At 41.3% G+C, this 23,464-nt stretch overlaps 1 protein-coding gene and 1 non-coding gene across 2 annotated transcripts in view; one reads left to right on the top strand and one right to left on the bottom strand.

The window, feature by feature from the left end:
* BBS9 (Bardet-Biedl syndrome 9) overlaps positions 1-23,464 on the bottom strand; it is a 567,629-nt gene that overhangs the window by 464,773 nt on the left and 79,392 nt on the right. The gene's annotated exons all lie outside the window — the stretch shown is intronic.
* On the top strand, positions 12,482-12,588 carry LOC130027950 (U6 spliceosomal RNA). The gene has a single exon (XR_008793134.1). It is a non-coding gene; the product is annotated as a U6 spliceosomal RNA (small nuclear RNA).

The following is a 23,464-nucleotide window of genomic DNA, read 5'->3' as shown; positions in this document are numbered from 1 at the left end:
CTGAGGGTGGAGCCAGCCCTTTCCTCCCCATCTCAACAAGACCCCAAGTCACCACCCATTAACAGCTTTTTTGGCGCCTTATCAAGCTGCTAAACGGCCATAATCCAAGAGACTCAGGAACAAATCTCGGAACCCAGCAGGTTTTGGCAGAAATCCCTCCAGATTTAATTGTTAAAATTTCAGTATTTCAAAATCACGGGGCCACTATTGCAGCCATGAGACATGTTATTCATAACCAGCAATAGGAACAAATTGTCTACTGTTGCCTTTTCAGCAGATCTGAGTGTTGGGGTAAAAGTTAAAGGCCCTCCCGTTGTTCATCGATTTGCTCGAGCGGGCCCAGTAACGTCTCCATTGGAGACTTTGTTGTTACTGTGTCTGGCATATCGAATATGTCACCGGGAGCTTGCCAGGCTCTGCCGTGCAGGTGAGATACTCTCGGTAGCTTGCCGGGCTCTCCGAGAGGGGCGGAGGAATCTAACTCAGGTCAGTCATGTTGGCTGCGTGCAAGGCAAACGCCCTACCGCTGTGCTATCGCTCCAGTGTTGGGGTAAAATCCCAAATAATAATGGTGGGTCTAGTGTCAAAATACTGACTGTGATCAAAGTAGAGAGAGAGTAATGTGGAAATCATCTGCCTCACAGGTAGGGGGAGGGTGTGGGATGGGAGTATACTGGAGTTTTTGGTGGAGAAGGTACAGGTTTTTGGTGAAGGTACAGATGTTTCATAGTATGACCTAGACTTAAACCCGAAAGCTAATCTGTACCTGTGAGGCGAGTGCATCAGCAGCCACATGGCGCCTTCAGACTTCCAGATACCCCAAAATTGCTGCTGTGCCTTTGGTCAAACCCCAAAAACTTGGGGCAAAGTTTACCAAGAAAGTAAACGGCCAAAAGTTAGGTATGTGGGAAACACACCCACAAACCACCTCCGGCTCAGCTATATAATTGGAGGCAAGGCCTCTTTGGTTCCTGATTGAACTGCTTAATGGACATGATCCCAGAGACTCAGAAATGAATCTCAGAACCTAGTGGCTTTAGGTAGAAATGCGTCTGGTCTCTGCAGTAGGTTACCGGTGCTGGGCCAACCCAGGTGGGAATAGGCTTCGTGCCTTGGCCTGTTCCCCCGGGCGGCCCAGTGGCTGCCATCCATCTAAGGCCACTGGATAGTCACATTTGGGCCCCCAGTGATGACACACACAGGGCCTCACGAGATGGGGGTGGAGCCGGGCTTGTCCTCCCAACCCCAATGAGACCCCAAGTCATCGCCCACGAATGGCCTCTCTGGTTCCTGATCAAGCTGCTTAACGGCCATGATCCCAGAGACTCAGAAACAAATCTCGAAACCCAGTGGCTTTTGGCAGAAATGCATCCGGACTCCACAGTACGTTACTATTGTACTGCCGGGCCACCCCAGAGAGGAAAGGGTGTTGTCCCTCCGCCTGCTCCCTCTTGGCGACTTGGTGGCTGTCATCCTCCAGAGGCCATTGGATAGTCAGGCTTGGGCCCGCAGTGACGAAACTTGCTGGGCCTCACGGGATGGGGGGGGGGGGGGGGGTGGAGCCGGGCCTGTCCTCCCCACCCCAACAAGACCCCAAGTTATCACCCATAAACGGCCTCTCTGGCTCCTCATCAAGCTGCTCAATGGCCTTGATCCCAGAGACACAGAAACAAATCTCAAAACCCAGCGGCTTTTGGCAGAAATGTGTCCAGACCCCGCAGTAGGTTACTGTCGCCGGGCCACCCCAGGGGGGAATGGGTGCTGTCCCTCCGCCTGCTCCCTCTTGGCGACTTGGTGGCTGTCATCCTCCAGAGGCCATTGGACAGTCAGGCTTGGGCCCACAGTGACGAAACTTGTTGGGCCTCATGGGATTGGGGTGGGGGGGAGCCGGGCCTGTCCTCCCCATCCCAACAAGACCCCAAGTCATCACCCATGAATGGCCTCTCTGGCTCCTCATCAAGCTGCTCAACGGCCATGATCCCAGAGACTCAGGAGCAAATCTCTAAACCCAGTGGCTTTTGGCAGAAATCCCTCCAGATTTAAGTGTTAAAATTTCAGAATTTCAAAACCACATGGCCCTACTGCAGCCACATGACATCATATGTTATTCATAACCAGCAATAGAACACAAATTGTCTATTGTTGCCTTTTCAGCATATCTGAGTGTTGGGGTAAAATCTCAAATAATGTGGGTCTGGTGTCGAAATAGTGAACATGATCAAAGTAGAGAGAGAGTAATGTGGAAATCATCTGCCCCACAGGCAGGGGGAGGGTGTGGGATGGGGGCATACTGGGATTTTTGGTGGTGGAGAATGGGCACTGGTAAAGGTATGGGTGTTTCATTGTATGACTGAGACTTAGACCCAAAAGCTTTGTAACTGCTCTCACGGTGATTCAATAAATAAAATTATAAAAAATGGGGAAAAAAAGTAAGGTGGAATTCATGCACAATTCAATCAGCTAAACAGTGGCTGAATAAATAGCAGTACTCCTACAAAAAAAAAAAAAAAACCAAAAGCTTTGTAACTGCTCTCACGGTGATTCAACAAATAAAATTATAAAAAATGGAAAAAAAAAGTAAGGTGAAGTTCATGCCCAATTCAATCAGCTAATCAGTGCCTGAATAAATAGCAGTACTCCTACAAGTAAGAAGAAGAAGAAGAAGAAGAAGAAGAAGAAGAAGAAGAAGAAGAAGAAGAAGAAGAAGAAGAAGAAGAAGAAGAAGAAGAAGAAGAAGAAGAAGAAGAAGAAGAAGAAGAAGAAGAAGAAGAAGAAGAAGAAGAAGAAGAAGAAGAAGAAGAAGAAGAAGAAGAAGGAAAAAAAAAGAAAGAACATGTGCTCATATGGGCTGCAGGATACTGGGAAAGAGAAAACATCTGTGGCACCTACAGCTCATGAGATACTTCGGTTCAAAGCAGTTTTTCTCAGGCAGGGACATATGGCCCACTTTGAGATCTCAGGGTTTCTTAATGGGGACAATGGGGGACACAGGTGACAACCAGTGTAAGACGAGGGGTCATCTGGTAGGTAAAGGGACCACAGGAAGAAACTAGCTGGAAGGAAACCTCTGGGAGAAGGCTGGGAAATGCTGGTCTGAAGCCTAGGCAGGACATACTGCCCTGTGACAGCATCCCCCAGGACCCAGAAAACAGGCTCTGGCCTCTCAGCATCCAGGTGCCTCAAAGGCTCCAGCCCCCATCCTGCCCCATGAATCCTGCACCATCTGCAACCTCTTCCTGAGTCCTCCTAACTGAGGAAGCCCTTACCAAACCCCTCTCAAACCCAAAACTGTGTGGACACTAACATGTCTGAGCAACAATACCACCCTTCCATCCCCATCTATTCCAGGGCGCCTTGGATCTTATATATTTGCTCAGATTTGTCAATTTTAATGATTCTATACAAATGAAAATATCAGACACGGAACTGCATGACCAGTGAAGTAACAGCCTAAAGGCACAAGCACTGTTAAACTAATAGATTATGAAGAGTACTGCTTGCTGAAAAATAGCAAATTAGATCAGATCTCAGGTATCTGAGAATCTGGAACTCAAATCATAGCACCCACAAATCTTCAGAAACAATAGTGGAACAAACAATTTAACCAGCTCTGGAAAACAGGGACAAATCATTGAGGTATAACAAATTATCAAGCTCAAACATGATTAAGTTAAAGACAGTAGATGATTCTGGATTTTCTAATCCAGAAATATGTATTTCCTTTTACTTCTATCTGCTTTAATTTCTTTCACAATGTTTTATAAGCATCAATGTATAAGTTGTAACATAATGTTTGGCGCTCAAGCGGGCCCAGTAACATCTCCATCGTGAGACTTGTTGTTACTGTGTTTGGCACATTGAATATGTCACGGGTAGCTTGCCAGGCTCTGCTGTGCGGGCAAGACACTCTCGGCAGCTCGCCAGGCTCTCCGAGAGGGGCGGAGGAATCGAACTCGGGTCGGCCATATCGGCTACACACAAGGCAAACGCCCCACCGCTGTGCTATCGCTCCAGCCCCAACGTTTCTACTAATAGGGCAGAAATGTTTCCATTTCTCAACGTCTTTGCCAATACTGTGCTTTTTCTTTTGTCTTTTACCTCCTACAATAGGAATCCTAATGGCTGCAAAATAATATTTCATCGAGGCTTTGATTTTGATTTCCCTAATTAGTGATTTTATGTGCTTATAGGACATTATGTGTATATATATAGTATATAATATGTAGTTGAATATATAATACATATTTTGACCATTTTTGAATTTATTTATTTTTGAGAAAACTCAACTTCTAAAGGTCTTATGACATAAGTCAGGCCCATTGGGATAATCTCCCATTTTCAGAACCAATTGACCATCTAATGCAACCTAATCCCACAGGAGTGAGTTATTGTGTTCAGAGTCCTGGGATTATGCCATGAGCATGTGTGCATGGGCATGTGTATGCTTTGGGCATCCTCAGAACTTGTCGCACCACATTTAGAATTGAGTGTAAAGTTTCCACAATGACCTATAAGACTTTTCATGTTCTAACCTCCTGACAACCTGTATCCCCAGACACTTACTCGTGCTTTTCTTATACAAAGACTGGCTCTTTTATTTTTAAAGATTTTAGGGTTTGGGGGCTGGAGCAAAAGCACAGTGGGTAGGGTGTTTGCTTTGCATACGGCTGACCCAGGTTCGATTCCCAGCATCCCATATGGTCCCCCGAGCACCGCCAGGAGTGATTCCTGAGTGCAAAGCCAGGAGTAACCCCTGAGCATGGCCTGGTGTGACCCAAAAAGCAAAAAAAAAAAAAAATTTTTAGGTTTGAAGCTAATTTTTTATTTCCTTGATAGTGGGGTCAAACGCAAGGCCTGGTACATGTGACACATTACTGTATCATTTTTTTTAAGTTTCATTTTCCATTTGTTTCTAGCACATATGAATACAATTGGATTTTTGTGTGATGATCATTTCTGTAATCTTGCTAAATTTACTCATCCATCCTATGTAGGAGCATGTGTGAGCAAGAATAAAAAGGGAGTGAGAAGTGAGGAGGTAGGGAAGACAGAGAGAAAGAGAGAGCAAGAAACAGACAGACTGGCAGACAGACAGAGAGTTCTTTCAGTAATTTTCTAAATTTACCCCCATCTTTTGTCAAGAATATCAACTTTGAACTTTCATTTCTAATGTGTATGTTTTTATTTCTTTCTTTTGGCTTATTGCAGGGACAGTGCCTCAGAATAAAATTGTTGACTGTGTATATACCTGCTTCACCACTTTTTACAGAGACAGCATTCAATATTTCACATTAAATATAGTAGCTGTAGGTAGGTACTATAGATGTAATGCATAAGGTCGAAAATACTGCATTCCATTTCTAGTTTATCAATAGTTCTCCTCATAAAGGATGAAAATTACACAAAATGCTTGTCTCATTCTGTCGAGATGATCTGGCTTTTCTTCTTGATTTTATATTCATTTATTTTCAAATGCTAAAGCAATCTTGCATTCCTGGGATAAATTCCACTTGGAATTTATTTGACAAATAATCCATTCATATATGCATAGATTCTATTTGTTATTTTAATATTTTTATAACTGTACGTGACTGGCTTTAATTCTCTCTTCCTGAAATATCAGTCATATCAAAATCATATAGGCCTCTTTCAGAATGTATATTGCAAACAATAATGCCCAAAAGGAGTGGGGGGAGAGAGACAGAGAGAGAGACAGAGAGAGAGAGAGAGAGAGAGAGAGAGAGAGAGAGAGAAATAGTACAAATGGAAGCGTAAGACCTAGGGGAGGCAGAGACAAAGTGTACCCAGGAGGAAAGTTAAGCAACACATGCAAAAATACTCAATATGTACAGAGGCAGGAATGTTCATAGTTGTGACTACAGGAAGGAACATAAATGTGTGCAGGGTGGGAAAGAACAAGCTCAGAGAAGGACTTTGAACAGCAATTACAAAGACTGCTACTGGTTTGGGCACAACGAAAAGGCCTAGAAGCTCTAGCTCCCAAAATACGGTGTTGGTAGAGAAACCAGACACTTCCTCTAGTATCCCCTTGAAAGGGATAGCATAAACATAGAAAAAGCAAATACACAAACCTCCGAGGGCCCACGAATCCTGGAGAACACCAAATGCCATAAGGGGATTAGAGCATTCCTGGGATAAATGAAATCGTGACCCAGATTTCTTGCAGTAAGTCTAACAGGTGTATGAGCCTGTCCTTCCATAACTTTTGCATTTTGTTTAACACACAGCTCATGAGACATGTTCATGAACTCCTACACTACCTTTCTGTCAGATAAGAAGTGTTTGGAGACCATTAATAGGAAGAGCTATCTGAAATCCCTTGGACCTTCCCCCAACCCACCAAAACAGCACGTTTCAAAATCTTTACTCATCCCTAAGGAAATTATGGAGATTAGCGCCACCATCAAAGAATTGGAAAATACAATGGTGCCTCCTCAAGCAATATCCTGTTTGGCCTGTGAGCGTGCCAAATGGATCGTGTAATGACTACAGATTAGTGTAAATTTATGTAGAAAGAATCCAACTACAGGTACTACTCAAATATAGGAAGTACTTAGTGGAAAAGGTCAACAAAAGCCACAAAATGTGACATAATCGATTAACCTGATGATTCATTTCTTTTATTTTATTTTATTTTTATAAAGTTGTTCACAATGTCCTATTATCTCATTCTTACTTTGGACAAAATGGCAGGCTACCGAATGTAACCTGCCCCCACGGCAGAGTCTGGCAAACTCCCCGTGGTGTGCCCAATATGCCAAATACCAGTAACAAAGATGGGTCTCATTCTCCTAACCCTGAAAGAGCCTTGAATATAGCACTTTTTAAAAAATCTCAGGGCTAGAACGAAGGAGATGTTACTGGAGCCTGCTCGAGGCAATCGACAAACAACAGGATGGTCGTGATCATGATCGTACACAATAATTCATTACATTTAATATCCAAACTCCAATCTCACCACCATTGCACCTTCCCACCACCACATTTCCAATGTTCCCACCCCAAACCCCAAACCGTACCCCTCGAAGCATAACTGAAACAATTTAGTATTGCTTATTATGAATAATCTGTTAAAAATGGTTCAGTAAAGTTTCCTTAGAGGAAAGTTGTATTTCATCCTGGAGCGACTAAGCACTTGTATAGGAGATTTATAGGAGATTACAAACGTGTGTTTTAAAGCCCCATCAAATGTTGTGTGCTACTCTTAATATATCAGTGGTGTAGAGTGTAAGACGTTGCTCCAGGAATTCTAAAATTTAGAATATGATTATATGATTATACAGTACATTCACTCATAGGTGAGGCTATGTCTCTCTCTTCCAGGAGCTTTATTTCTGAGTCTCTGGATCTTGGCCGTCAATGAGATTACATGGAACCAGGAGAAGATTGTGGGTGCTACTGCCAAGCTACTGGTAAACTTGGGAGATGAGGGGAGAAGGCCAAGATCCTCTCCGAGTGAGCTTGGAGATCTCAGTCACGGGTCCTTCATACCTGAGTTTTCCTGCCAATTCACTCATGGATGAGGCTCATCTGAGCCTGTGGAGAGTGGCCGTGAGTATGACAGCAATAGAGTTCTGGAGGCTATTGGCTGCCAGAGTTCTGTTGGGACAGGGAGAGAAACTCAACCCATGTCTCTCCAAGTAGCCCCAGTGATTTATTTTTTTTTAACCCAAATTAATGAAGCTAATGCAAAGTGGTTCTCTCTGCCTATTCAGGGTAACTATAATAGATGTCTCACAGTCAATCACTCCTTGGGTTTGGTATAAAACAGGTTTATACTCAGCTTCCCCACAGTGTCTGCTGCCCCATGGTGAATTTTAAGAGTTCCCTTCCTTGAGAAACTTCTCAGTGATTCAGTCCCTAAAGACAGCGACAAGTACGCGAGATTGTGAACTTCCAAGGGATTATCTGTATCTTCAGTGTGAAGTCAAAAGACGAGAAGTGTCACAGGGCTCAGTATTCCAGCAGTGGCGACAAGAGCTACGTCCACTCACCTTGGGGTCTTTGTTAGTTGGCCGGCTTGGAGAAGACTCTGGGAAGAGGCAGCAGGTTGGCAAGTCAGCCAGCAACTGGAGCGCCTCAGGGACAGGCGCTGGGCAGGGCTTTTAGGTTGAGGTCCTGTGTCCAGAGACCCAGGCTTCTCTATAGGACAACCATCCAGGTGGGGCACTCACCTGTTTATTGGCTGGGCTGGAGAAAACACTAGAAAGCAGCAGGCAGGCCAGCCATCAATAGTCCGAGCATTTTTTTTTTTTTTTTTGCTTTTTGGATCACACTCAGCAATGCACTGGGGTTACTCCTGGCTCTGAACTCAGAAATTACTCCTGGCAGTGCTCGAGGGACCATATGAGATGCCGGGGATTGAACCCAGGTCAACCATGTGCAAGGGAAACTCCCTACCTGCTGTATTATTGCTCTTGCCCCTAGTCTGGGCATTTTAATGCTTTCATAGGACAAGTCTTTAAAGTAAAGCTCAAGACACAGTCTTGTGAAAAACATGCGCTAGTTCCTATATGTTTTATAGTTAGCTGCTTATATAGTTCACTTTTTGGAAAATAGCAAATTCAGCTTTGTTGTACAAACCTATACCATAACCAAATTTCTTTTCTTCTTATCTCACATCTTAAAAATATAATGTATTGGGGCTGGAGCAATAGCACAGCAGGTAGGGTGTTTGCCTTGCAAGTGGCTGACCCGGGTTCGATTCCCAGCACCTCATATGGTCCCCCGAGCACCGCCAGGAGTGATTCCTGAGTGCAAAGCCAGGAGTAACCCCTGAGCATTGCCGGGTGTGACCCAAAAAGCAAAAAAAAAAAATGTATAATGTATTATACTGCCGGTTTTCCTGTGCCCTTCAGTGTATGCAACTACGCCAACCAACACTGGAATTTTCATTCTTAGACAGTTTCATACATGCACGCACATGCTTGCGCATGCACACATGCACACATAAGGCACAGGCAGCCCCATGGAGCTCTGGGGGCCCAGGAGCCACTTGTGGTGATATTCAGCCAGAAGTCCAGGCCTCACCGTTCAGTTCTGGGAACTGGTGCTCTAGTGCTCAGGGAAATCATGCAGTGCTTGGATGGAGTTCAGGGTCTCTAGTCATGAATTGGGCTGAGAGAGAGCTCAAAGGTTTGGAGCACACGTCTGATGTACATGAAGCTCTGAGTTTTATCCCTGGTCCCACAGCAGTGCTTGTGACCAGCAAGCACTGCATCACCAGCAGATGTAAGCACTACAGCCATCAGGCACCCCACACAGTGTATCTCCAAAGAAGTGATCTTACGCCTCCCAGAACACCACTGGGGAGTTCCCTGACTCCCACCCCCAAGCAAAGCATTTTTATCCTTTCTTTTGAAAGAGATAAGTAGGGTTTCTCTTTCTCTGAAGCTTCTTGGAGATTAGGGGCTTTATCTATAAAAGTTATTTGCAACCTGCATGAAATAGCAGGCTGACTCAAAATTGCTCTTCCCCACTCTGGGTTAGAATAATGATCATTAGCTTAATAATTTGGTATGCTTTTAGTTTCTCTTAAAATTACTAGCCAACAAAAATCAAGAAAATATTATATGTTATTATTTGGCATACTTGTAATCATTTAAAAGTAAAGAACCTTGGTCATGAAAAAATTGGCATTAGACGTTTTACTCTCTTACTTCAGGGTTATTTTATTTCATTGACTTCAGGGTATTTCTGTCTTCAGTAGTCCTGATTTTCATGATACCTCAAGTTTTTTACTTAGAATAGTGTAGGTAAATAGTAAGTAAGGTAAACAATTTTAAAGCATCAAATATCACTAAAGAAGCACAATATAAATAAAGATAGTCATTATTGATTTCTAAAAAGGTAAATAATAACAAACAAGGTCAAATATAAATGTCTAGAAAAAAATTTGTTGATCGCCCTTAAATTTCTAATTCTATGAAAACTGGAATTCCTTTGAACCAAAGAAACTAATGTGAGGCAGCATCTGAAAATGAAAATATTATTTTAAAGCCCACATATAGGCATAGTTATATGTCTACACCTCAACAGGAAATGCAAAGTCCAATCTCTGGACAAGTTCAAGTAAGTTCAGATGGAGGGACACAGAAAATACGGTAATAGGAAAAACACTGAAAATGCAAGCATGAAGTCCAAAGTCTACAACTTCATGGTCATTCTCTGATCCCACCACCAAACTCAGAGCCAGAAGCTAAAGAAATCTCTGCAGAAAGAAAACCACCGCAGGAGGAAACACATGACTACCAATATATGATTCCCAACATGTTAACCAGGGAGCCCCTAACCCCTGATGCCAAGCCCATCAGTGGAAAAGCTCTGTTCCCTAGCCCCAGGAACACAGAGTCTGCAGACTAGCTTTACTGTTGGACTTGAATATAAATGAGAGACCAATATGCACAGGGGAAGATGGTCCTATCACCAACCACCAGATAAATGCAGATCAGAAGCACAGTAACTATGTGTTAATTGTTGTTGGTATGGCTGGAGGGGGGAAAAACACACATTATTATAATTACATGAGTGTTCTTGGCAAATTACTTGAGAAGAATGCTACTTTAGGGAAGCAGATGCAATAGCTCTTCTATAACACATTTAAAGATAGCTCCAAGGACTGGAGTTCATGCTTTAAAGGCTACCCTAGTTCCATTCCTGGCACTGCAACATGCTCCAAGCACCACTGTGTGATCCCAAGCACCAACCCAAGGCAGGAGTAGCCCCTGAGCACTGCTGGACATGGTCCATAAACAAAAACAAAACAATACAAAATGATACATCCAGACAATGGAATATTCCTGAATTATTTACTCAGCTCTGAAAAGAAATGAACTGCTGAGCCATAGGAAGCTCAAAGGAACCTTACATGTTTATCAGTCATTGAACTCACCAACCCTGCACACTTATGTACCGTATGATTCAATTCTGCTGATATTCTCGAAAAGGCGAACCTGTGCTGAGAAAATTAGTCACTGCCCAATTGGGTTTGGAAGGGGACATGAGGACTATTACATCAGTAGAAATAGTCTGCAAGACACCATAATGATGCTTCTATGACATATATTTTACCCTTGTGCAGAACAGACTGTACAACACTAGTGATATAACAAAGGACTTTAACTATGATTTATGTCAAAGTAAGTGCATCTATCGTATGCAACGCAACACTTGGTAAGGAATGTTCCTAAGAGAGAAGCTACGCGTGAATGGAGGTGGTGGTTTATGGAAACGGCTGAGAGAAAGAAAAAGAGACCATACCCTTAATTTTGTTGGGAAGCAAAAACCACTCTCGCAAAAACAGTCTTCATTTTAAATGCCTTTTAATAGATTAAGTTTAAAATTTCCAAGAAAAACAAAACAAAAATAATAAAATTTACTCCAGAACAAAGTGGGATGATTCTAAAAGTAGAAAATTATATGGATAAAATCTCACGCCTCCAGCATTAAAGGAATGTCCCCGGGAACCAGAGAAAATTGAGAGCTTTAAAGTATGACTTGAACGTTTAGAAGGCCTTGAGAAAATAGCTATGTAAATAAACAATGTTTTAGGTTGTTGTTTATGTTGTTTTTAACTACCACCATTGCTGTTAACTAAGACTGTGGCTGTCCTGGGCCCTCGAGAAAGTAGGAAAATCCAGAGACTGCCGAGAGCCAGAGCCCATGTCAATGAGACCCTGGAATGTGCGCTGCTCAAATTAAAAAATGTTAGCTTCCCATCCCACCCGCCAATAAAGAATTAGCCTTACACTCACCCACCCCTGGTTTAATTCCAGGCACCACCTGGTTCCCCAACCACTGGATAAAATGACCTCCAAATTTAGAGGCAAGAGTAGCCCCAAACACCATTAGATTTTGCCCTAAAGCCCCAAAACCACTACAAAAAAAAAAAAGGAACTCAAAAAAGGCCTTAAAGATAGCTCAATGGGCTGACTGCATACAGAGAATATGCTTACATTCAGGAAGCCCAGGGTCAATCCACAGCAATGCATAGTCCCCAAGTACCACCAAGAGCAACCCTTGAGCAAAGACCTAGGAGTGGTACCCAAGCACTGCCAGGGCTGCTCCACCCTCCAAAAAATAAGGAAAATAGAAAAAAGACAGCAGGACAGTAGGAACATTTTTCTTTGAGTACAAGAGAGCATTGTACCCAACAATTGAAAAATAGTTACAAAACTCAGAGTATTAAAACCTTTAAGGATAATTGATAGAGAACTAATATAAGATGTGGTTACAATTATAAATGTGTAAGAAAAATGAATCTGATAAATCAATAATAAAAGAGCTTACAGAAGTCAAAATATTTAAGGTGTGGAGAAAGAATTGGAAAAAACTCATTCTACAAAACACAAAAGAAAAGTATTGCAACTGCTGGAACAAGAAATAGATACTAGTGTAATGGTGCCAAGTTCGACCTCGATGAAAAACAGTATGAAGACTTCTCCAAAAAAGTAAGACTATGGTGCTCGCTTCGGCAGCACATATACTAAAATTGGAACGATACAGAGAAGATTAGCATGGCCCCTGCGCAAGGATGACACGCAAATTCGTGAAGCGTTCCATATTTTTACCTGTACAACAGGAAGAACTTACAATAATAAATGTATATGCACCTAATGAGAGACTAGCAAAGTACTTAAAACAACTACTCATAGATTTGGAAAAAGACATCAATAGCAACACAATACTAGTGGGAGACTTCAACACCGCTTTGTCACCTCTTGATAGATCAACCAGACTCAAGCTTAGCAAGGACATACTTCATCTGAGGAAAACAATGGAAGAAAGGGACTTAGTAGATATACAGGACACTTCATCCTCAAAAAGCTGAATACACATTCTTCTCAAGCGTACATGGAACATTCTCCAAGACAAACCACATGCTGAGCCACAAAACATACCTCCATAAAATTAAGAAGATAGAGATTGTATCAACAATCTTCTCAGACCATAATGCGCTGAAATTAGAAGTAAATCACACACAAAAACAGAAAACTAAATCAAACACCTGGAAATTAAACAGTGCTCTATTGAACAACGAGTGGCTTAGACAGGAAATCAAAGAGGAAATCAAAAGATTCCTAGAAACGAATGAAAATGAGAACACGAGTTACCAAAACTTATGGGACACAGCAAAAGCTGTTTGAAGAGGAAAGTTTATAGCTCTACAAGCATTCCTCAGGAAGGAGGAGCGAGCACACATAAGTAACCTAACCTCACAGCTTAAGAGCTGGGGGAAGCACCAAAAAAAGGAACACAACCCGAACAGGAGAAAGGAAATAATAAAACTCAGAACAGAGATTAACGAGATGGAAACCCAAAAAACAATCCGAAAGATCAATGAAACCAAGAGCTGGTTCTTCGAGAAAATTAACAAGATTGATAAGCCTCTAGCAAAACTCACAAAGAAAGGGAGAGAGAAAACCCTAATAAACCGAATCAGAAATGAAAAGGGGGTCATAACAACAGAAACTACAGAAATTCAAAGGATCCTCAGGGAGTACGTTGAGAAACTTTATGCCACGGAACATCAAAACTTCGAGGAAATGGATAAATTCCTAGACTCCTACAGACTCCCAAGGCTGAACCAAGAAGACCTGGAATACCTGAACAGACCTATCACCATCAAGGAAATTGAAATGGTAATAAAAAGTCTCCCCAAGCACAAAAGTCCTGGCCCGGATGGATTCACTAGTGAATTCTTCCAAATCTTTAAAGAGGACTTACTCCCAATCCTCTTTAAGCTTTTCCACGAAATTGAAATATCAAAAACACTTCTGAACAGTTTCTACGAAGAAAATATCACACTGATACCAAAAGCAGACAGAGATACCACGAAGAAAGAGAATTACAGACCGATATCCCTGATGAACACAGATGCAAAGATCATCAACAAACTACTAGCAAATAGAATCCAACTACTCATCAAAAACATCATACACCATGACCAAGTAGGATTCATCCCAGGGATGCAAGGATGGTTTAACGTTCGGAAATCAATCAACATAACCCATCATATCAACAAAAGAAAAGATAAAAAGCATATGATTATATCAATAGATGCAGAGAAAGCATATGACAAGATCCAGCACCCCTTTATGATGAAAACCCTAGCCAAAATGGGTATAGAGGGGACCTTCCTCAACATAATTAAAGCCATCTACCACAAGCCTACAGCAAGCATCATCCTCAATGGGGAAAAACTGAGAGTCTTCCCTCTAAGATCGGGGACGAGACAAGGATGCCCACTATCTCCACTGCTATTCAATATAGTACTGGAAGTACTTGCAATAGCGATTAGGCAAGAATAAGATATTAAGGGCATTCAGGTAGGAAAGGAAGAAATCAAGCTCTCACTATTTGCAGATGATATGATACTCTACTAAGAGAACCCAATAACCTCCACCAAAAAACTCCTAGAAACAATAGACTCGTATAGTAAAGTTGCAGGCTATAAAATCAATACCCAAAAGTCCATGGCTTTCCTATACGCAAACAGTGAGAGAGAAGAAAGCAACATGAAAAAAACAATCCCGTTCACAATTGTGCCCCAGAAAATCAAGTACCTGGGAATCACCTTAACTAAGGAAGTAAAGGACCTGTACAAAGAAAACTACAAAACGCTACTTCAGGAAATAAAAGAGGACATGAGGAAATGGAAAGCTATCCCCTGCTCATGGGTCGGGAGACTTAACATTGTCAAAATGGCAATACTACCGAAAGCATTGTATAAATTCAATGCAATCCCTATAAGGATACCCATGACATTCTTCAAAGAAATGGAGCAAACACTCCTGAAATTTATATGGAACAATAAGCCCCCACGAATAGCTAAAGCAATTCTTGGGAAAAAGAAAATGGGAGGAATCAACCTCCCGAACTTCAAACTGTACTACAAAGCAGTAATAATTAAAACAGCATGGTACTGGAACAAAGGCAGAACTGCAGACCAATGGAACAGGGTTGAATACACTGACATCTCCCCTCAATCATATGATCATCTAATCTATGATAAAGGAGCAAGTAATGTGAAGTGGAGTAAGGAAAGCCTCTTTAACAAATTGTGCTGGCATCACTGGACGGCTACTTGCAAAAAAATGGGCTCAGAACTCTGCCTAACACCATGTACAAAAGTAAGATCAAAATGGATTAAAGACCTCAACATCAGATAAGAAACCATAAGGTACATTGAAGACAAAGTTGGCAAAACCCTCCATGACATTGAAGCTAATGGTATCTTCAAAGATGCCATGCCACTGGCCGAGCAAGTGAAAACAGAGATAGATAAATCGGACTATCTGAAACTAAGAAGCTTCTGCACCTCCAAAGAAACAGTGACCAAAATACAAAGACAGTCTACAGAATGGGAAAGGATATTCGCCGAATACACATCTGACAAGGGGTTGATATCCAAGATATACAAAATACTGGTTGAACTCCACAAGAAGAAAACATCCAACCCCATCCAAAAATGGGGCAATGAAATGAACAGAAACTTTCTCAAAGAAGAAATCCAAATGGCAAAAAAGCACATGAGAAAATGCACTACATCATTAATCATCAGGGAGATGCAGATCAAAACCACAATGAGATACCATCTCACACCTCAGAGACTGGCCCACATTCAAAAGAACAAAAGCAACCGATGCTGGCGTGGATGTGGCGAAAAAGGGACACTCCTTCACTGTTGGTGGGAATGTCAACGGGTTCAGCCCTTCTGGAAAACAGTATGGATGATGCTCAAAAAATTAGAAATTGAGCTCCCATTTGACCCAGCAATACCACTCCTGGGAATAAATATATCCCGGAGAGGCAAAAATGTATAGTCGAAGTGACATCTGCACTTGTTTGTTCATTGCAGCACTCTTTACAATAGCCAGAAACTGGAAGAAACCTGAATGCCCAAGAACAGATGACTGGTTAAAGAAACTTTGGTACATCTACACAATGGAGTACTATGTAGCTGTTAGAAAAGATGAAGTCATGAAATTTACATACAAGTGGTACAACATGGAAAGTATCATGCTAAGCGAAATGAGTCAGAAAGAGAGGGATAGACATAGAAAGATTGCATTCATCTGGGGGATATAAAGTAACAAAATATGAGATTAATACCCAGGAATAGCTGAGATCAGCACCAGGAGGATTACTCCATAGCTCAGTGGCCAGTCGGGCATTCTAGAGGAAAGGGCAGCTCAGATAGAGAAGGGAACACCAAATAAAGGGTTTTGGAGGATCCTCCCAGGAGGGGAGATGCATGTCGAAAGTACACTATGGACTGAACATGTTTGCCACTCAATGCCTCTTTTGCAGACCACAACACCCAAAAGGAGAGAGAGAACACAGGGGATTGCCCTGCCACAGAGGCAGGGTGGGATGGGAGGATGGGGGTGGGAGGGATATTATCCATGGTGGTGGAAAATGGGCACTGGTAGAGGGATGGATATCTGATCATTGTATAATCAAACCCAAGCACAAAAAATTGTAAATCTACAACTGTACCTCATGGTGTTTCACTAATAATAAAAAAAAAAGTAAGACTATGAGGCCAAGGAGATAGTACAGCAGGGAAGGCACCAGCCTTGCATGCGGCCAACCAGATTCAATACCAATACCCAATATGGTCCCCCGAGCCCATCAGAAATGATCTCTGAGTGCAGAGCGCCCAGAGTAAGAGTCCTGAGTACACCCAAATATGCCTGACCCCCCCAACACACACACACACACACACACACACACACACACACACACACACACACCACAGGTAAAACTTCATATGACACCATATTTCCACTTTCCACCTACTCCCAAAACACACAAAAAAACATTAATTCAGAAAGATACACACACCTATGTTAATGACTATACTTAGTACAATAGCCAGGATGTGGAAACAATCCAAATATCCAATGAAAGAAGAATGAATAAAGAAGCTGTATTCAGACACACAATGAAATACTATGCAGCTATGAGAAAAGATGGAATACTGCAGTTCACTGCAACTTGAATAGAACTGGAGGGCATAACATTACTCAAATTAACTCAGAAGAAGAAAGACAATATTGGATGAGATTACTCATCTGTGGCAACTGGAAAAACAAAGCAAGGAACACACAGAATTGAACGAAGATAAACCCTTGTCCTTAGATTACAAGACTTGGATTACCAGGAAGTGGAGGGAGAAGATGTGGGGGACTGAAGAGCTTGAACTATAAGTAACATATGCTTAGTGGTGGGGAGTCTTCGGTACTTTGGTGGTGGTAAGGTACAGCAACTTTGCACATCAAAACCATAAATGTGGGGTCAGAGAGATAGTATAATAGAAGGGTACTTGCTCTGCACACAACCAACCTGGGTTCGATCTTCAGCAACCCTATTTTAATGACTATACCATAATAGTTTAGTTAACATAGTTTCCCCCGAGTCCCACCAGGAGTGATCCCTAAGCAAAGAGCCAGGAATAAGTCCAGAGCAAAACCAGGTGTGGCCAAATACAAAGAAACAACAACTTTAAAAAGCATTACCACTATTGTAATCATGTCATCTGAATTACAATTTTAAAATAATTATCATAAGTACATATCTTTTAAAGAAGGAAATAGATGCTTAAGTATCCTGCTTGAAACTTCAAAGGAAATTGCAGATATGCCTCCAGATCCCATGGTAGACGGAGTCACCCTGGGCACCCCTGGAACGGGGCAGGTGAGCCCACCACCCACCAAACAGAGTGTCAGCAGCTGAGAAACCTCCACAATCCACAATTGCCACCAAGGAAACTGCCAGATTCCACTGCTCAGGACAAGACTTATCCAGAAACTGATCTGTTGGAAACCCAGGTTTGCAGGTTTTGTGACTGAAATCTCTAGGCTCTCACAGAGGTAGGGATGGGCGACCTCCCCACCCACCACCCACCCCATCTCCCTATTCTTACAGAAGTCTCGGCAGTCATACCCGTTCTGATGCAAATAAGCTCATTAACCGGCCATGATCCAAAGACATAAATAAATCTCCAAAAAGATAAACAAGGTGCAGAGATGCTTCCAGACCCCAGGCCAAGTTGAGTCATCCGGGGAATCCAAAGTCACCATCAAGTTAAAAATTTAACTCTAGCCATACTACCCCATTCAAAATTTTTGAGTTTCTGGAGCACTGACTGAATGCTCTCAACTTTACGTCTTGAACTCAACATCACTGATAAATCAGGAGTAGCACACCACAATGGATGGAATGTAAAGTAGAAGGCAACTAATCTCGATTAACGAAATATAAACACAAAAGATTTAACCTATAAAAACATGTTGGTAATCTTTTATACAAGGCCTTAATGACTCCATGCTGAGATACAACAATCTTCACACACTTTCTACTAAGGAAACATTTTTGATCATTTTTAGTGAATTATTTATAGCAAGCAATATAAAATAAATAATGTAGGGCCTGATATAGGAGCAGTCGTAAGGGGTGGTTGGGAAATTTGGAAATAATGGTGGTGGAAAGGTACAATAGTGGTGGGATTTGTGTTGGAATATTGAATGTAACAAATCATCATGAACAACTTTATAAAAAAATGTTTAAATTCAAAAAATTTTTTTAAAAAGAGAGAAGGAAACTGCAAAGGAGACTAGCAACAGAAATGAGAATAGTAATATAACAGAAAGAAGGACTAAGAAAAAGTAATTTACCAATAAGCAAACCTTTTTTCACTGTGCATCACCACATAGACAAAATCTAAATATAACAAATCTAAAAATAGCAGTGTGGTAATATTATTTAGATGAATTATCTAAATAGTTATAGTATTCTGATAGAGTTAACTATCGTTTGAAAAAAGAAACAAAGACAGAAATTAATGATATGGGAGCATAGGGAGAGTTAGATAATGCCTTCATAAGCTTGTCTGTACTGTTTGACATTTTATTTCTACCAAACCAACTGCACATAGTTAGAAATTACCCTGAATACGTCTGTGATCTTGAAAGGATTAAAGTAAATAGGTTATTTTTAAAGATGTGATTAATATTTCTTGCTAACACACTTCTAACATCTCTCCCCTGCACCTAAGAATTTTATCCCTGATTTTCTAATAGCCCTACAGTGAACTGAACCACATTAAAAGAGCATCATTAAATTCACTACCTTTATTTAAAATAATACATAAAACACGGGTGGCATATAGTCAATTTAAGCAGAAAAGGTAGGAAGGGAGAATGAGTTTAGGTTTGATATTTTTTAAAACAGATTAATGAAAAGCCAAAAGTTAAAACTCTGACTTCTACATTTCATCTAGCTCACTTCAACAAGGTTGATAAATACGGAGTTTGACTATTCTAAAAGAAGCACTATATAAAATCCAAAAACTCTACCATAATATACACTAGCCTTTAAAAGCCGGAAAAACTTTGCCAAATAGCTTTGCCAGTTAATCTAAAAGGGGGCGGGGGGAGAAATTTGCGAGAAACATACCTCAAACACATTAGAGCCCCTAATTTTAGTGTCCTCATTAACTGGACAGTCTATTACGCCCAAGGCCCCTATCATGCCATTTGTCAAGCTTACATTTATTTCCAAATAATAAAGACAGATAATCTATTCTACACACTCACATCAAAAACAATATAGTTTTTAGGAAGCTGAGCAGGAATGGCAAAGAAAGCGCGATGGAGTCAAGTTTCCAAGTTTCAAGAGAATTTTGTCACCATCTTTCAAAAAGAAAAGAACCATTGATTGGACTCCCAAATTATGGTATGTGTTGATCAATTCAAGAACAACCTAACACTGCCATGAAAACCACAAAATAGCAGACTTTTGAATAATCTTCCATTGAAAGGTAAAAGTTAAAAGATCATATTCTTTAAGAAAACGAGCACTACTAGTAGACATTAATAGCGCTAGGACTGCCCCTAATATATCAGGACCCACATTAAAACCACTGCAAAATTCTAGAAACGTCATAACAAATCTCTCAAACTTACAGCATAAAAGTCAGTTGATAATTTCTTTGTCTAACACCTAATAAAACTCATTCTTCCAAAATTATGGAAAAGCTAAGCACAGTCCTCCCTTATTATAAAGTTTCCTGTTACCAAGCTACATGGTTTACACACATGGTATACTTTATTATTGAGGGGGAAAAAAGGGCCTCCTTATAACACCCTCTTTGTTGTAAAACTCAACATACTTTGCCTCCAGGCTAGATATATAATGAAAGCAAAATGAATACAGACAGATTGTTGAGGGAAAAGCTAGTTTCTTTTTAGCAGTCTTTTAAAAGTCTTTCCTGTAGTTTTTCATCATCTCAACGTTTGGTCCCCTCTAAACATTTTCTTTTCTTTTCCGCACATTTCCTTCGGTAAATCAAAGATGATAGATTATGAAAACCAGCTTGTACTACATTGAGAAGAAGCACTTCTGTTGTAGAATTTCTGCCTTCCAAAACCTTGTGCAAATCGCACCTTCAGGACAATGAATTGTATAGGACTTAATCAACCAGCTACAAAAAAAAAAAAAACCATATGAAATCTTAATTTTCCACTCACACTTTTTATGTGCATAGTTCCCAAAATTTGTGAAATACAAATTTCCAAATTAGATTCAGTAATACTTCTCAGTTATTGTTTCCATATTTAAAAGTATTCTCTTATTTTTGCAAAAATCCAGGATGCCACTTTTAAAAGGTTCTTATTCACAAATCCCAATGTAAGGAATTTGATTTTTTTAAGTGTTCACCTTCTATTTTTTTCCCTGTAACAATGCCCAGGTTAATTTTTTTAATTGAATCAGCATGAGAAACCTGATTTTTAAATGTTCCTTATTTTTAACTTATGCAGAAATAATTCAAATATTAACAGAATGGGAGACTAGATATGCCACACTCAAGCATCTCTGATATTCTAAATTAGCCACTTCATGCCACTAATAACTCCACTTTCAATATCCGTAATGTCTAAAAGTTTCAAATGGGAATGACTACGAAAAAAATAGAAATATAATTTTTAAAATCATTCTACATTTACAGTCTACTTGACACTTTCCTTTTTGTACTTTATGCATATAAGTTAATAAAGATACAGTGAAAACTGTTGCTCTCAGCCAAAAGCTTAAAATCACCCAAATCTATATAATATACATATGTGTGTCACTGTCACTGTCACTGTCCTCCCGTTGTTCATCAATTTGCTCGAGTGGGCCCAGTAACATCTCCAATGGAGACTTTGTTGTTACTGTATTTAGCATATCGAATACATCACAGGTAGCTTGCCAGGCTCTGCCATGAGGGCGAGATACTCTAGGTAGCTTGCCGGGCTCTCCGAGAGGGGCGAAGGAATCGAACTCGGGTCGGCCATGTTGGCTGCGTGCAAGGCAAATGCCCTAGCGCTGTGCTATCACTGTATAAATATAAATATATACATATACATATGTATATATGTATATAAAAATGCTCCTCTTTAGGGGTGAGAATGTCTGGTTCCAGGCCATATAAGATCCACCATCAATGTGGTCCAGCCTGGTACATTAAGGGACAGACAAGCCTCTTATCCGGTGCCCACAGCCTGTCTGCCTGTGCTGTCCAACCCTGAGTAACATTATAAATACCAAATGGCCTTTGAAAATAATTCCCCACCCCTGATCTACCTAGAGTACAACTAACATACTTAAAATACCAAAGGGCTGCGGGAGAGTTGGGGTAGAGTGGAGAGAGAGTATAATGGGGAAGGTGTTTGCCTTGCACAAGGCTGACCTGGGTTCAGTGCCCAACACCACATTATGGGTTCCGAGCCAGGCATGATTCCTGAGCACTGAATCAGGAGTAATCTGTGAGCACCACCAAGTTACGGTCCCAAAAAACAAACAAACAAAAATAACTCTAAGGGTAGAGAGGACACAAACCTTTGTTTTAAGTATCTCTCTCTTGTATGTTAGCATTTCACCTGCAGGCAAGAGTATCCATCCAGGGGCCACAGAGATAGGACAGCAGCTAGGACACGCAGCCAGCCCAGCTTCTATCCTGGACACAGCATATGGTTCTCCCAAGCCTTTCCAAGAGTGATCCCTGAGCACACAGCCAGGAGTAAGCCCTGAGCACCACCAAGTGTGGCCAAAAAACGAAGTTTCCAAATACCATGGAAAAGAGTTGCTGAATCAACTAAAAAAAAATTGGGGGGGCTTTTTGGGGCGCACCTGGTGATGCACTGGGGTTACTCCTGGCTCTCCTGACTCAGGAATTACCACTGGCAGTGCTCAGGGGACCATATGGGATGCTGGGAATCGAACCGGGGTTGGCTGTGTTCAACGCAAATGCCCTGCCCACTGTGCTATTGCTCCAGTCCATGATCATGATCACAATCACGATCATCCCGTTGTTCGTCGATTGCCTCGAGCAGGCACCAGTAACATCTCCTTTGTCCTAGCCCTGAGATTTTAAAAAGTGCCATATTTAGAAAATGGGAGGAATCAACCTCCCGAACTTCAAACTGTACTACAAAGCAGTAATAATTAAAACAGCATGGTACTGGAACAAAGGCAGAACTGCAGACCAGTGGAATAGGGTTGAATACACTGACATCTCCCCTCAATCATATGATCATCTAATCTTTGATAAAGGTGCAAGTAATGTGAAATGGAGTAAGGAAAGCCTCTTTAACAAATTGTGCTGGCATCACTGGACAGCTACATGCAAAAAAATGGGCTCAGAACTCTGCCTAACACCATGTACAAAAGTAAGATCAAAATGGATTAAAGACCTCAACATCAAACCAGAAACCATAAGGTACATTGAAGACAAAGTTGGCAAAATCCTCCATGACATTGAAGCCTGTCACACCACTGGCCAAGCAAGTGAAAACAGAGATAGATAAATGGGACTATCTTAAACTAAGAAGTTTCTGCACCTCCAAAGAAACAGTGACCAAAATACAAAGACAGTCTACAGAATGGGAAAGGATATTCGCCGAATACACATCTGACAAGGGGTTGATATCCAGGATATACAAAATACTGGTTGAACTCCACAAGAAGAAAACATCCAACCCCATCCAAAAATGGGGCAATGAAATGAACAGAAACTTTCTCAAAGAAGAAATCCAAATGGCAAAAAAGCACATGAGAAAATGCTCTACATCATTAATCATCAGGGAGATGCAGATCAAAACTACAGTGAGATACCATCTCACACCTCAGAGACTGGCCCACATTCAAAAGAAAAAAAGCAACCCATGCTGGCGCGGATGGGGCGAGAAAGGGACACTCCTTCACTGTTGGTGGGAATGTCGACTGGCTCAGCCCTTCTGGAAAACAGTATGGATGATGCTCAAAAAATTAGAAATTGAGCTCCCATTTGACCCAGCAATACCACTCCTGGGAATATATCCCAGAGAGGCAAAAATGTATAGTCGAAGTGACATCTGCACTTGTTTGTTCATTGCAGCACTCTTTACAATAGCCAGAA

Source organism: Sorex fumeus, unplaced genomic scaffold (genome assembly GCF_029834395.1).
Source record: "Sorex fumeus unplaced genomic scaffold, SorFum_2.1 ptg000037l, whole genome shotgun sequence".
Taxonomy (NCBI): Eukaryota; Metazoa; Chordata; class Mammalia; order Eulipotyphla; family Soricidae; genus Sorex; species Sorex fumeus.
Note: the sequence above shows the minus strand (reverse complement) of the source record. Positions and strands in the feature narration are given on the sequence as shown.